Below are 12,767 nucleotides of genomic sequence, written 5' to 3'. Positions count from 1 at the left end.
ACATGCGCATCAAAGCACGGAGCTACTTCTGCAGGTGGGGTCAGAATCCTCCTCAGTTGAACGTGGTCCCTGTGCATATTCTAGGTTATGCTTTTCCTCTGTTCTACTGCTTCGGTTTCACACTCTTCCACCTGTCTTCCGTCTTTCCAAACTATGTTGAAATCTCTTGATTGTCGTGGGCTTATATACTTAAACACTGTGATACCATCATTTTTGTGTCTTGTCAAAATGGAGAAGAGCTAAAAGGGTTCTCATGCATTCTGAATCTGCTATTCTGTGGTCCCAGTGTTTTAACTTCTTGGTCTTCCCCAGTGTCTATCATTGCTTTTAGAAATACAATCTCCTGGTCTACTCGTGAAGGAAATGAATACACCACATCTAAAATGACAAGGAATGCAGGTTACATGCCCTAGGGTCTTGTCGTACTCTGCCATTTACTAATAAACCACTTACGTGCTACAAATTGTAGGTGCTCATTTATAAAATGAAAGGGGGTAACTCTATATGAACTAAAGATTTCTCCTGCTCTAAATCATAATTTTCTAAGTTCTTTTCTTAAAATTTCTCTATATTATCATTAATTTTCATTAAAAAAATAAAAATCGGGCTTCCCTGGTGGCACAGTGGTTGAGAGTCTGCCGGCCGACGCAGGGGACACGGGTTCGTGCCCCGGGCCAGGAGGATCCCACATGCGGTCGAGCGGCTGGGCCCATGAGCCATGGCTGCTGAGCCTGCGCATCCGGAGCCTGTGCTCCGCAATGGGAGAGGCCACAACAATGAGAGGCCCGCATACTGCAAAAAAAATAAAATAAAATAAGAAAATAAAAATCTAACTTTCTCTTTTGAAAATCAAAGAGTAATTCCCATAGTCCTACAATAATGGGATAATTAGTTCTGAAACCTGTCAAGTTTCATGTTTCATATGAAAAGAAAATCACATTAAATAATTTTTAAATTTAAATAATTAAATTTAAATAATTTTTTAAAATTAAACATGGACTTTGTAGCACAAAGACAAGGTCCCCCCAAATGGTGTTGCTTTATTTACTAGAAGTGTTCAGCTCTGCACTGAAGTTGAAATAAAATAAATATATGATTTTTGAGGTGCAAAAATTTCTTATGAAAATCAATTTTTCTTTTCTGTCCATACAAACAAAAGTATGGAATGACATTAGAGGTCAGGTTTATTTGGTAATAGAATGTAGCTTCTTGATATTTTTGATTTTAGGAAAGGAGAATATCAACATCAAAACTTTTTTCAACTTTACTTTTATTTAAAATGAGGCCATATTTTCCTCTTATAAAAAGAGAGTTCAACTAGAACTGTCCATTTTCTCATCTGTAAAACAAGAGCACTGAATCAGCTGACTGTATTCATTCAGAACTCAATTTCCTTATCTTATGATCACTAAGCTTCTCCCTAAATCTAATATACTAAGGTTCTAAGGAAAGGAAAATATATTACTAACGACATGTTTTGATTTTAGTTTCTTAGAGTTCAAATGTCCACCATTCACCTTGGTCTAAGCTTAAGGAACCATTCAAGGGGATACAATGCAGATGAGAGGAGAAAACAGAACCCTCACACAAGCTGTGCAGTGTTGCAGTCAGGCTTCCATTTGAAAAATAACCTTCTCTATAGCTTTAAAGTGATAACTTTGTACCTGCAATGCTTCTTGTTTCAAACGGATTTTCTCTGGCTCCTCCTGAACACGTTCTGAGGAATCGTCGACCTCTTCGATTTCTGAGGAGGAAGGACTCTACTGTCACAGTCACAGGAAATTCTGATGGACCTGAGTGTCTGAGGAAGAAGATAAGAAATCACAGAGTTGTTACACTAAAGTGCAAAGAAAGAAGACAAGATTGTAAAATAGATAACACAAGCCAGATCAAAATATGCAAATATTAGAGGGCATTTAACAAAAGTGATCTGCGGTATCATTATTTATAAATGTCTCTCACTGCTCCTTAGTCTAAAACAGGCAATGACTAAGTAAAATTACAGGAACTTATTTTTGCTATGTTACTGTACAGACCTCTGTTGTACATGGTTAGAATTAGTAATGGGAATTTCCCATATTATTTTATTAAGTTGCACTGCTGGTGGGAATGTGAATTGGTATAGCCACTATGGAGAACAGTATGGAGGTTCCTTAAAAAACTAAAAATAGAACTACCATATGACCCAGCAATCCCACTACTAGGCATATACCCTGAGAAAACCATAATTCAAAAAGAGACATGTACCAAAATGTTCATTGCAGCTCTATTCACAATAGCCCGGAGATGGAAACAACCTAAGTGTCCATCATCGGATGAATGGATAAAGAAGATGTGGCACATATATACAATGGAATATTACTCAGCCATAAAAAGAAACGAAATTGAGCTATTTGTAATGAGGTGGATAGACCTAGACTCTGTTATACAGAGTGAAGTAAGTCAGAAAGAGAAAGACAAATACCGTATGCTAACACATATATATGGAATTTAAGAAAAAAAAATGTCATGAAGAACCTAGGGGTAAAACAGGAATAAAGACACAGACCTACTTGAGAATGGACTTGAGGATATGGGGAGGGGGAAGGGTAAGCTGTGACAAAGCGAAAGACAGGCATGGACATATATACACTACCAAACATAACGTAGATAGACAGTGGGAAGCAGCCACATAGCACAGGGAGATCAGCTCGGTGCTTTGTGACCACCTGGAGGGGTGGGATAGGGAGGGTGGGAGGGAGGGAGATGCAAGACGGAAGGGATGGGGGAACAGATGTATATGTATGACTGATTCACTTTGTTATAAAGCAGAAACTAATTAAAAAAATAAATAAAATAAAATAAAATAAAAAAAGGCAAAAAAAAAACAGTCTGGAAGAAAATGTAGTTTTTCAGAGGAAAATACATCAGTAAAGGGACTAATGAATAATCAGAAAGTCAACATATCTAAGCTGTGAATAATAGACATTAGAATTTTAAAAAATAAATCACATACACATACACAACTAAAACTGACCCATCAAAAATTTCATCTTCTCACCACCCTTAAGCCAAAACTAGGGCAACAGTAATACAATTCTCCCATCAAGCTTTACTGCCACTGCAATGTTGTTCAATAGGACATTTCCAAACATTTAAAAACTGACCTGGCCACCCCATAAAAGTCTACAGATCATAAAGAACTGTGCTGGGATTATATAACCACGCAGAAGACAAGTCACTAGGACATCATTTTGACAACAAGCAGCAAACCCTGCAGCACAGGAAAACCCTAACAGGAGAACGAGGTGCACACCCCTCTCTCTGGGAATGCAAGGCCAGGACTGACACCCAAGATGCGCTTCTCTCAACCTCAGCAGTGGTGCCTTTCACAGAGCAACTATGCAGTCTCCCAAGACCACTGGGAAGGAGAATCTGATACTGACAGTATTCACTTGCCACGAGGCCATAAGCGAGGGAATGTGTGTGGCCTTGGTGAGAGAGCAGAGGTTTGGGAGATGTTGCTTTATATTGGCTTTCAGATCAGGAATTTGTACATATAGCCCGCAAACAACGTTTCTTGAAAACATGTGAACATTCTTGAGTATGACAGCTCCATGTGAGGGGTCAGACATGGCAGTCAAGTTCGTCTCACTGGGTAACAGCTGATTTGCGGACTGGAAAACAGGCTTCCTTGTTTACAGACATCACCACAAGGCTGCCAGTTGTGCGCCAAATCCACACAACTACACAGTTGCATTGGGAGAGCGACCAAACATGTTTTACATGGATTTATTTCAGAGAGGGAAATGCTTCTTGTAAGGCTCTGTCAGTATAAAAAGCAAGAAGAATGACCATCCACCTTTCCCAATTCAAGCCCTATATATCATAAATGTGATAGCTACACACCACCAACTGATTACATACATCACAAGCTTTGATGAATGGAAAGCCCCTAAAAAGATAGCAACAAAACGAAGTTAGATCTTCATGTAAATACATCACCAGTTAAACCCAGTTAATACAACTATTTAGTATTATGTACAGTATCCATACAGAATTGTGTATAAAAATAAATAAACTCAAAACAAGGACCTGGAAGGCTCTGCTATGGAGAAAACTGAACAGCATTAAGCCGACTGGCTTGGTAATAACTCTCTGAACGGCTGAGAGCCCCCTTCAGTTCCTATGTTCAGGATGGTTGAGATTTCAGTCTCACTTCTTTAAATGGTGATATTAATTGTTCTCTAATTTACCACTCTGTATAACGAGGATGGACCTGAGATTAAGTGTCTCAGGAAGAAGATAGGAAACCACAGAGCTGTTAAACTCAAGTGCAAACACTGGGGATTCAACACTATAGTTTAGGCAACAGCAATTCACATCACCATTTGGTCATATTCTTTCTACAAAACAAAAGCTGCACTCACATGTATGAAAAGACAAAAATTAACTGCCATCTGTATCAATATGTTAATGTGCTTCAATCACATATGTTTTCATGAAAGTTTAAACATCAAATCACCTTTAAGATCTTGACCATGTGATCTGTTCCCTGCCATGTCAGATTATACCCTGTGAAGTTTACTGTCTTAACAGTGATAGAGTTCTTTATACCTTGACAAGTAACTAAAAGGAAAAAAAAAACACACACACAATAAGATGAAGAGCCTATACATTTGTCAATCTTGACTTATTTGCTTTTCTTGAGTCAATTGGAGGTTTATAGCCACATTCTTAAAATCATTAACTACAATCTTCCCAAACAGGTAATTGATGAACTGATGCATCCTAAAACTCGTCAGTAACAAAGTGTTATTCCAGTTTACAGCAACAGTTTAATTCTATTTAGGTACTAAAACTGAATACACTGAATACTGCAAACTTTATTCCCAACCACTCAGTAAAGTACTATATACTTTTGAGACAAAGGAAAAAAAAAGAAAAACCTAAAAAGCATAAGACTCCTCCGATTTTCATTTCCAATGATACATGCCAATCTTGATGATCAATCAGCGATTTAAATGTCAACTATAAACCCAGTATTTTATTAGCTGCTATGCAGTATACTAGAGCAATAGAAGAGAGAGGACCTCAAACTCTCTGTTCCCTCAGATTGAAAGGCAGGCTTCCTGACCCCTCCAGACCACTACCGGACACAGGGAAGGCACACTAATGTTTCAGGACCCCAACCAACAGTCACCTGCTTTGTGATTACTTCCATGACACACCCTCACCAACACCACTGAGTTTGCTGCTCCTACGGGACGTTACATATATTTCTTATTTTAACACATACCACAGTGCATCATAATGATGATTGCAGATAGATGTTCTAACGATTGAAAGAGAATGATGACTTTTTTGCTCTTCATCTTGCTATTTCCCTTCCCATAATATTTCTTGAAGAGAAACCATAAAAATATAAACAGAGAAAACAGAAAATATACAAAGCATGTAGTTTGTGGCTTAACACAAACTTAAGTAAGATTAATTCTGACAGTATCCAGCATGACAAACTTCTATGGTACAAATGACAATGGACCAAGGTTTGAGCAGGTACAGGAGACAATCCAGGCTTGAACACTACCAACAAAAGGTAGACAGGAAAAGGTAGACAGACATGGTGTGTAGGAAATCACGAGACCAGTCTGATGGGAAGACACTTAAACAAGACTGAAACCCACTTTCTAAACCTCCATCCCCAACTGGACAATTCACAAGACACAGGTGCACCAAAGAAGCCAATTATTCAATCCCTTCAACGGGGAGGAACAGTTTAAACTTTTACTGGTTTAGTTAGCCCCAAAAGCAACTATCAAATGTTGGCAGGACACAATGAAGGCTCACGTTTGTTAACATAGTTAAGTCGCTCTCTCACACAACTAGCCCACTTGGCTCCATGTTCCTTAGCACACCCGACGCACTTACACAGCATTTATGAGCTTTACACAACGGAAAGGTCACATCTTTATTTCTTATCGCAGGAACACGACTTCTGTAAACTCTTTTTCTGTCACAACCTAAAGCAAAATTATTGTAAAATGAGTGATTTAAACCAAACATTTTATCATCATTAAAAAGTATCTAGGGCCTCCCTGGTGGCGCAGTGGTTGAGAGTCCGCCTGCCGATGCAGGGGATACGGGTTCGTGCCCCGGTCTGGGAGGATCCCATATGCCGCGGAGCGGCTGGGCCTGTGAGCCATGGCCGCTGGGCCTGCGCATCCGGAGCCTGTGCTCCGCAACGGGAGAGGCCACAACAGTGAGAGGCCCACATACCGCAAAAAGAAAAAAAAAAAAAAAAAAAGTATCTAAATAAAAACAAAAGCATCTGCTCTGGGCTAAGGATTAGAAACGACTCCTGCCCTTAAGGCCTTCATTAAGGAGGAAGATGTATAAACTCAAAATTTCAATCACATGAGATAAATAAACATAACCTTTATGCACAGAGCTTCCTATGGAGGCAAAAAGTTATATCTAAGTGACGGCTTCATGATAACCCTGAAGTACAGTCTGGAAAGATGAGACTATGCAGAGTTGGAGTAGGAGGTACATTAGCTGCAGAGGGAACATGTGTGAAAAGACACTCAAGCCTGACTCCTGCTGGGCACTGTAAATGCTGCAGGTGGGGATGACTAAAGGCCAGGGGTCCAAGTGTGAGAAGAGACAGAAATGAAAATAGAGATGTTGGTCCAAGCAAGCCTGGGAGAGAGCATGGCTTGTATCCCACAGGTGGTGAGACCTGGGGCTACCACTAGCTGAGTAAGGATGCCTCTGCTGATTAGAAAAAGGCTCCCCACTGCTGGACCGACTAGATAAAGGGAGTGATCACAAAAAGCTCCCCTTCCTCAGGGCAAACAGCCCTATGAGGCTTGGCTGAGCACAGTTCATACTACATGCCTCCGTGCAGAGCACATGCTGGGTGGCTAGTATGCACTAACTCTGTGTAGGCAAGCCATTAGCAGCATTATTTTAAGCACATCTTTTTCTGTTAGAAGATCACTTAACCCGAGGAGGCAGATGAACTTAGAGGAACTGAACCCAGGGGCCGTGAAACCACCCAGGAGTTTCTGCCATAGTCGGGGCAAAATGTAATATGGATGAAGAAGCAAATTTAGGAGGAGGCCAAAATTTACAAGCTAGACCCACTGGATGCAAGACATAAAGAAAGTTCAGTGAAGGAACTCTGAAGAGAATGGTCTCTACAATAAATTTTTCTTACATTCAATGTAAAATATTAGGCAAAATTAAGTACAGTGGCCTTTAAGGTCCCTTCCAGCTCTAATTTCTTTTGATTTCTAACTTATTACTCTGGTTAAGTAAAGTCCTTTCAGAAGTACAGAACAGTTCTTATACCTGAATGGGATGCAAAGAATAATCTGACTTCTCTTCACCAGGGGATGAGTTGAACTATCCTTGCAGAAGAGATAACAGATGGTGTGAACCCCAGATCCTAGAAAAGGGCCAGGCACACGATAAGTATTCAGCTTTTCAAAATCAAATGAACAATCATTTCCTGTCCTAGATCTTTACACCCTTCCTCTGCTGGCTACTTTCTCACAGCTTATAAACATCCTCAAATACACCCACTTAAAAATCTCTCAGACCTATGATTCTTCGGATCTTCTTGTGGATAACCTAAGTCTCTACCATGCCTTCAAACACCTGTCCTCCCAAAAAGCCCAGATCTGTACCTTGGGTCCAGACCCGTCTACCAGGCCCCTCTAAAGCACTGAAGATGAAGTAAGATCCTCTCGCCACCCCCAATCCCTTCCTACTGTGCTCTGTATCTCACAAAAAGATGCAGCTGTAAACTGTCACCCACGCTTGCTGCCCTCCCTTTTCTAACTGGTCACCAGGCCTCACCCATTCTCTCTCAGATCTGCAAAACCCAGTCCCACCTGTCATAACTTCAGTGGGACCCTCAGATTACAATTCACCCTGCACCAAATCAACTGCCTCCCACATGGAGGTCCGAGTGAGCCTCTAAACCACAAGTTCATCTCACTGTTCTTTGGTGTTTCCCACAGCCTTCAGGATAAACATCCAAACTTCTGACAGGACAAACAAGGCCCCCTTCTCTTGGGCCCCACTAAGTTTCCAGTATCAACTCTCATTTCTTTCCCAAACCCTGAGTTCCAGTCCTGTACAGTAGTTTTCCCATATTTTCTTATATTTCTCAAACTTCAACACACACTGCTCTCTCCTGCCACCCCAGGAGCTTCTACATATCCTTAGAAAGGATGGCACCTCCTCCAAGAATCCTACCCTGAACTTTCCCTTCCAAGATTCTGTGCTCTGCAAAGGGGAAAGATCGGGGGGAGGGATACATTAGGACTTTGGCGTTAACATATACACACGACTCTGTATCAAATAGATCATCAACAAGGACCTACTGCACAGCACAGGGAACTCCACTCCATAGCCTGGAACAAACTGTACAGGAGAAGAATCTGAAAAGGAATGGATATATGTGTAACGGAATCACTTTACTGTACGCCTGAACCTAACACAATATTGTACATCAACTATCCTCCAATACAAAATAAAAATTAAATTAAAGAAAAAAGAGATTCTGTGCTCTATAGCACCAGAACTCACTTCTTCCAGAGCACTGACTACTGTGCTTGTGCTTACCTGCCGCCCAGTAGAAGGGGAGATTACCAAGGGCGGAAGCATCGTCTCCAGCAGCCCTTGGTTCTGACAACTCATTCAAGTGCCAGGCTACTTTACACACATAACCTGCTTAATTAATTCTAAGAACCCACAGAAAGAGTGGTTATTAATGTCATTTGACAAGTGTGGGGATTGTAGTGCAAAAGAAACCTGCCCAGGCCACAGACACCATAAGCCCTGGAATTCGAACCCTAGGCTGCCTTCACACCAGTGCTCTTGCCACTATATGATACGACTACTGAAAAACAGATTTTTTTTTTCCTGAGCCCTGTTTTAATGGAAAGGAAATGAAGCTGGGATATATCCATTTCCTAATCGCTTTGGCGTGTACCAGGCAAAGTCATTCAACAGACCAGGTAACATCTGTGCAACAATTAACGATGCTCCAAACTGTGCTAAGTGTTCTACTTTGTACAGTCTAGAAGCATTAACACAGTGCATCCTTGTAACCGCCACAGAGACTGGGTCCTGTTAAGCCCACGCTACAGATGACAACACTGAGACCTTGAAGCCTTAAGGCACTCGGCCGGGGTCACCGAGCTGGCAGGAGTCCTAGGCCGCACGCCCCGTCTAGTGCACGCACACCCGGTCACTGGGCGCTGGTTCTAGTGCCCACCCTCCACCTTGCACCATTTAAAACCCCGCTTCTCAGCGCCCACACGAGGGGCCCTGGAAGCGGGAAGTACAAACCTGTCTCGACACGCCGTGGCTGGAAGAAGCTCTGGATACAGATCAGGGGCAGCGGGTGCTCAGGAGCGGCGCCCAGTGCACCCCGCGGAGGCGGTCGGCCTTAAGTCCAGCAGGCCCTCCTGTAGGGAAGCACGCACGGAGGGCAGAGGCACCGAGTCCTGCAGTGCGCACAGGTCCTCAGAGCGCGGAAAGATATCGGCCACGCTGTCCCGGCACAGCTTCACCAAGGGATCATGGCCCGAGCGCGGCCTCGGGGACGCTGGCTGCGGACACGATGCCCACACCCGCCTGGGGGCCCCGGCTCGCCTCCCGGCCCCTCGGGCGCCCACCGCCCGGCGGCTGCGGCCCTGCAGCGTGCGCAGGACCGGCGTCGCAGCCAGAAGACATAGGGCCACGGGCCCCAGCTACGCCAACTCCCCCCCAATGCCGCGCTCCGGACACCCCGCAGGGCCTGGTGTTGGCGCACGCATCTACGCCCTCCACGCCGCGGGGCTGCCGTTTAAGTCAGTGGGCGGGACCGTGGGGGCGGGGCTCAAGGACGTCAGCACACTCGCCGTGCGTCGCGTCCGCATGCAGCCTGTCTCCCATGGTGACGCGGCCTGAAGAGTAGGGGCTTGAGCTCTGAGACTAAGGCAGCGCGAAACGTTGGAGGTGTGGAGACTTTGGGGTTTCCAAAAAGCGTTTGCTGACTCATCCAAACAAAAGTGAGACCTGGTTGTATCAACGCGTTTGAAAAGTAAACTCCCGTAAGTGTCTGTGCTCCCCCCGCCCAGGAGAGAGCGTGTATTCCGTGAGGGACACACGAAAGGCTGAGTGAACGTCTGCCTGTGGTCCCTTACCTGGTGCACGGGTGTGTGAATTTATGCGGAGAGCTCTTAATTTCTGTAGTTTCTGCTAAGTTGACACGGTAGTTGGCAAATGGTGACGTGTTCCATGCATTCAGGACATGATCGTGGTTACTAATAATCACTTTGTTTTGTACTGACAACTCCACAGAGAATTTACTACTGAATATCCACTTTACAGAAGAGAAACTGAGGCATAGGAAGTGAAGTGACCGAGTAAGAGGAAGGACTCAGACAATTGGTGTTAGTAAATGAACCCTGCAAGGAGGCCGTTAGCCTGCGGTGGCTCTAGTGATGCGGCCGCCTACGTAAAGCAACCAAAATCTAAGCCTGTCAACGCCTCAGGGTGACGCACACCGCTGAGGACAACCAGTCACAAACCACCAACTAGGCTTTAAAGCGATAGCAAGTCAGTCATTTCCTTGCTTTGCTTCTGCCCTTTGAAACTAAAAATCTCTGCAGCTCCTGTGGCTGGAGTGCTCCTCACCACGTCCGCTTTGGCGGTGCCTGAATTGAATCTAGTTTTGCTCACGTAAAGTCTTGTTTTAAACATGCCTCAGTTTGTCTTTTAACATTGGCCGTAGAAGTTGGATTTGTGTCCAGTTTCTAGAACAGTGGTCGTCCTCTGGTCAGGCCTTAGGCGTTATGCATACAACGTTCCTCTTCTACCACCACCTTCTGGATGCCTCCACCCACTACCAGCTCCCGCGTATCAGATCCCCTAGATGTGGTCAGCAATGGCTTTCACATGCAGCGTGCTCACATTATAACATTGCAGACACCCCTCCGTCCTCCAGCCAGCGTGTGAACTGAAACATTACCATTCCTGTTGAAGAGCCTGCTGTGACCACTTTCCCAAACACAGCCACTCCCCAGCTGACCCTGGGTGACCACTCTTCTGAACTTGGTCTCCATCACTGCATGGATGTCTTTCTACTTAGGCTACATTTTTAAGTATTCTTAAACCTCATATAGTATTCTACTATGTTTTCTCTTCTTACTTGATTTTTTTAGTGTTATCTTTGCTAGGTTCATCCATGCTGACACGTAAAGATCTGTCTAGTTCATGTACTTTCCTCACTATGTAGGATCCCCATGTAGGGAAATACAATAATTTATATGTGCATTTTCCTGTTGATGGACATTTAAATTGTTTCCAATTTTCAGTATGATTTCTGTTTTAAAAAAAATTTTATATACTTTTTAAAGGTTACTTTATATTTACAGTTATTACAAAATATTGGCTCTATTCCCTGTGTTGTACAATACATGTTTGAGCCTATCGTACACCCAGTAGTTGACATCTCTCACTTCCCCACCCCTGTATTGCCCCCTCCTCCCCCTCCGCGCTGGCAAACATTAGTTTGTTCTCTATATCTGTGACTCCCCTTCTTTTTGTTGTATTCGGTAGATTGCTGTATTTTTTAGATTCCATATATAGGTGATATCCTACGGTGTTTGTTTTTGTTTGACTTATTTCACTTACCACAATGTCCTCCAAGTCCATCTGTGTTGCCGCAAATGGCAACATTTCTTTCTTTTTTAAGGCTGAGTAGTATGCCATTGGTTATATGTACCACATCTTCTTTATCCATTCATCAGTTGATGAGACTTAGGTTGCTTCCATATCTTGGTAATTGTAAACACTGATGCTCCGAACATTGGGGTGCATGTATCTTTTCAAATACATGTTTTTGAAAACACGTGTTTTTGTTCTTTTTGGATTTATACCCAGGAGTGGAGTTGCGAGGTCATATGGCAGTTCTATTTTTAGTTTTTGAGAACCCTCCATACTGTTGTCCACAGAGGCTGCACCAGTTTACATTCCTACCAACACTGCACCAGGGTTCCGTTTTCTCTAAAAATTGTAGATTTTCTTCCTAGGGGTAATTGAGATGATAGTTGAATAATAACATAAGATCAGGCGAAGTCTAAAGAAATTTTAGAAAAGCTGGATAGAGTAGGAAAACTTCTGTTCGCTGGCGTCTGAATGTTAGAGAGACACCAAGACATGTGGGCCAAGTTCTGGAGAGAAGGGAAACACAGACGCAAGCTTCACATTTGGTGCAGCTTTTCTCCTTGGGGCATTTGCTGATTCAAATGTTACAGCCTAGGAGCTGAAAAGCCAAAGGGTTCAAAGGACTCTAACGACAGAAGCCAAACGGCAAGAACCGTTTTACATTGATAAACAGCATTTTAACTATGTAGAAGCAGAAAATGAAAAGAAAGAACTTTGCATTACATTTAATACAAGTTTAGGGAGATCTTTGTGGTATATTAGTGAACTTATTTGTGGAAATTTAGCCATGTACATTGTGTTGGAGAGGCACCAAAAGTTCAAGAATTCTCACAATTTGAGTACACAGTTGCCTTAAATGTAGGCATAGTGGCATCCATTTACATAACAATGATTTGGAGGATGTTGTGTTAGTCAGCTCTTGCTGTGATAATGCTTTGGAACAAATCACCCTAAACTCAGTTACATAAACAAGAATTTATTTTTCTTGGACCTATGGGCTAGCTGCAGTGGCTCTCTTTTAGACCTCTAGATGGCTAGTTTTGCTCCATGTCCTGGGT

The 12,767-nt window shown here is 43.0% G+C and overlaps 1 pseudogene; it reads right to left on the bottom strand.

The window, feature by feature from the left end:
* Window positions 1–12,767, bottom strand: part of LOC132494202 (centrosomal protein of 78 kDa-like) — an 83,263-nt pseudogene that overhangs the window by 52,653 nt on the left and 17,843 nt on the right.

This window comes from Mesoplodon densirostris, chromosome 7, assembly GCF_025265405.1.
Source record: "Mesoplodon densirostris isolate mMesDen1 chromosome 7, mMesDen1 primary haplotype, whole genome shotgun sequence".
NCBI lineage: Eukaryota > Metazoa > Chordata > Mammalia > Artiodactyla > Ziphiidae > Mesoplodon > Mesoplodon densirostris.
Note: the sequence above shows the minus strand (reverse complement) of the source record. Positions and strands in the feature narration are given on the sequence as shown.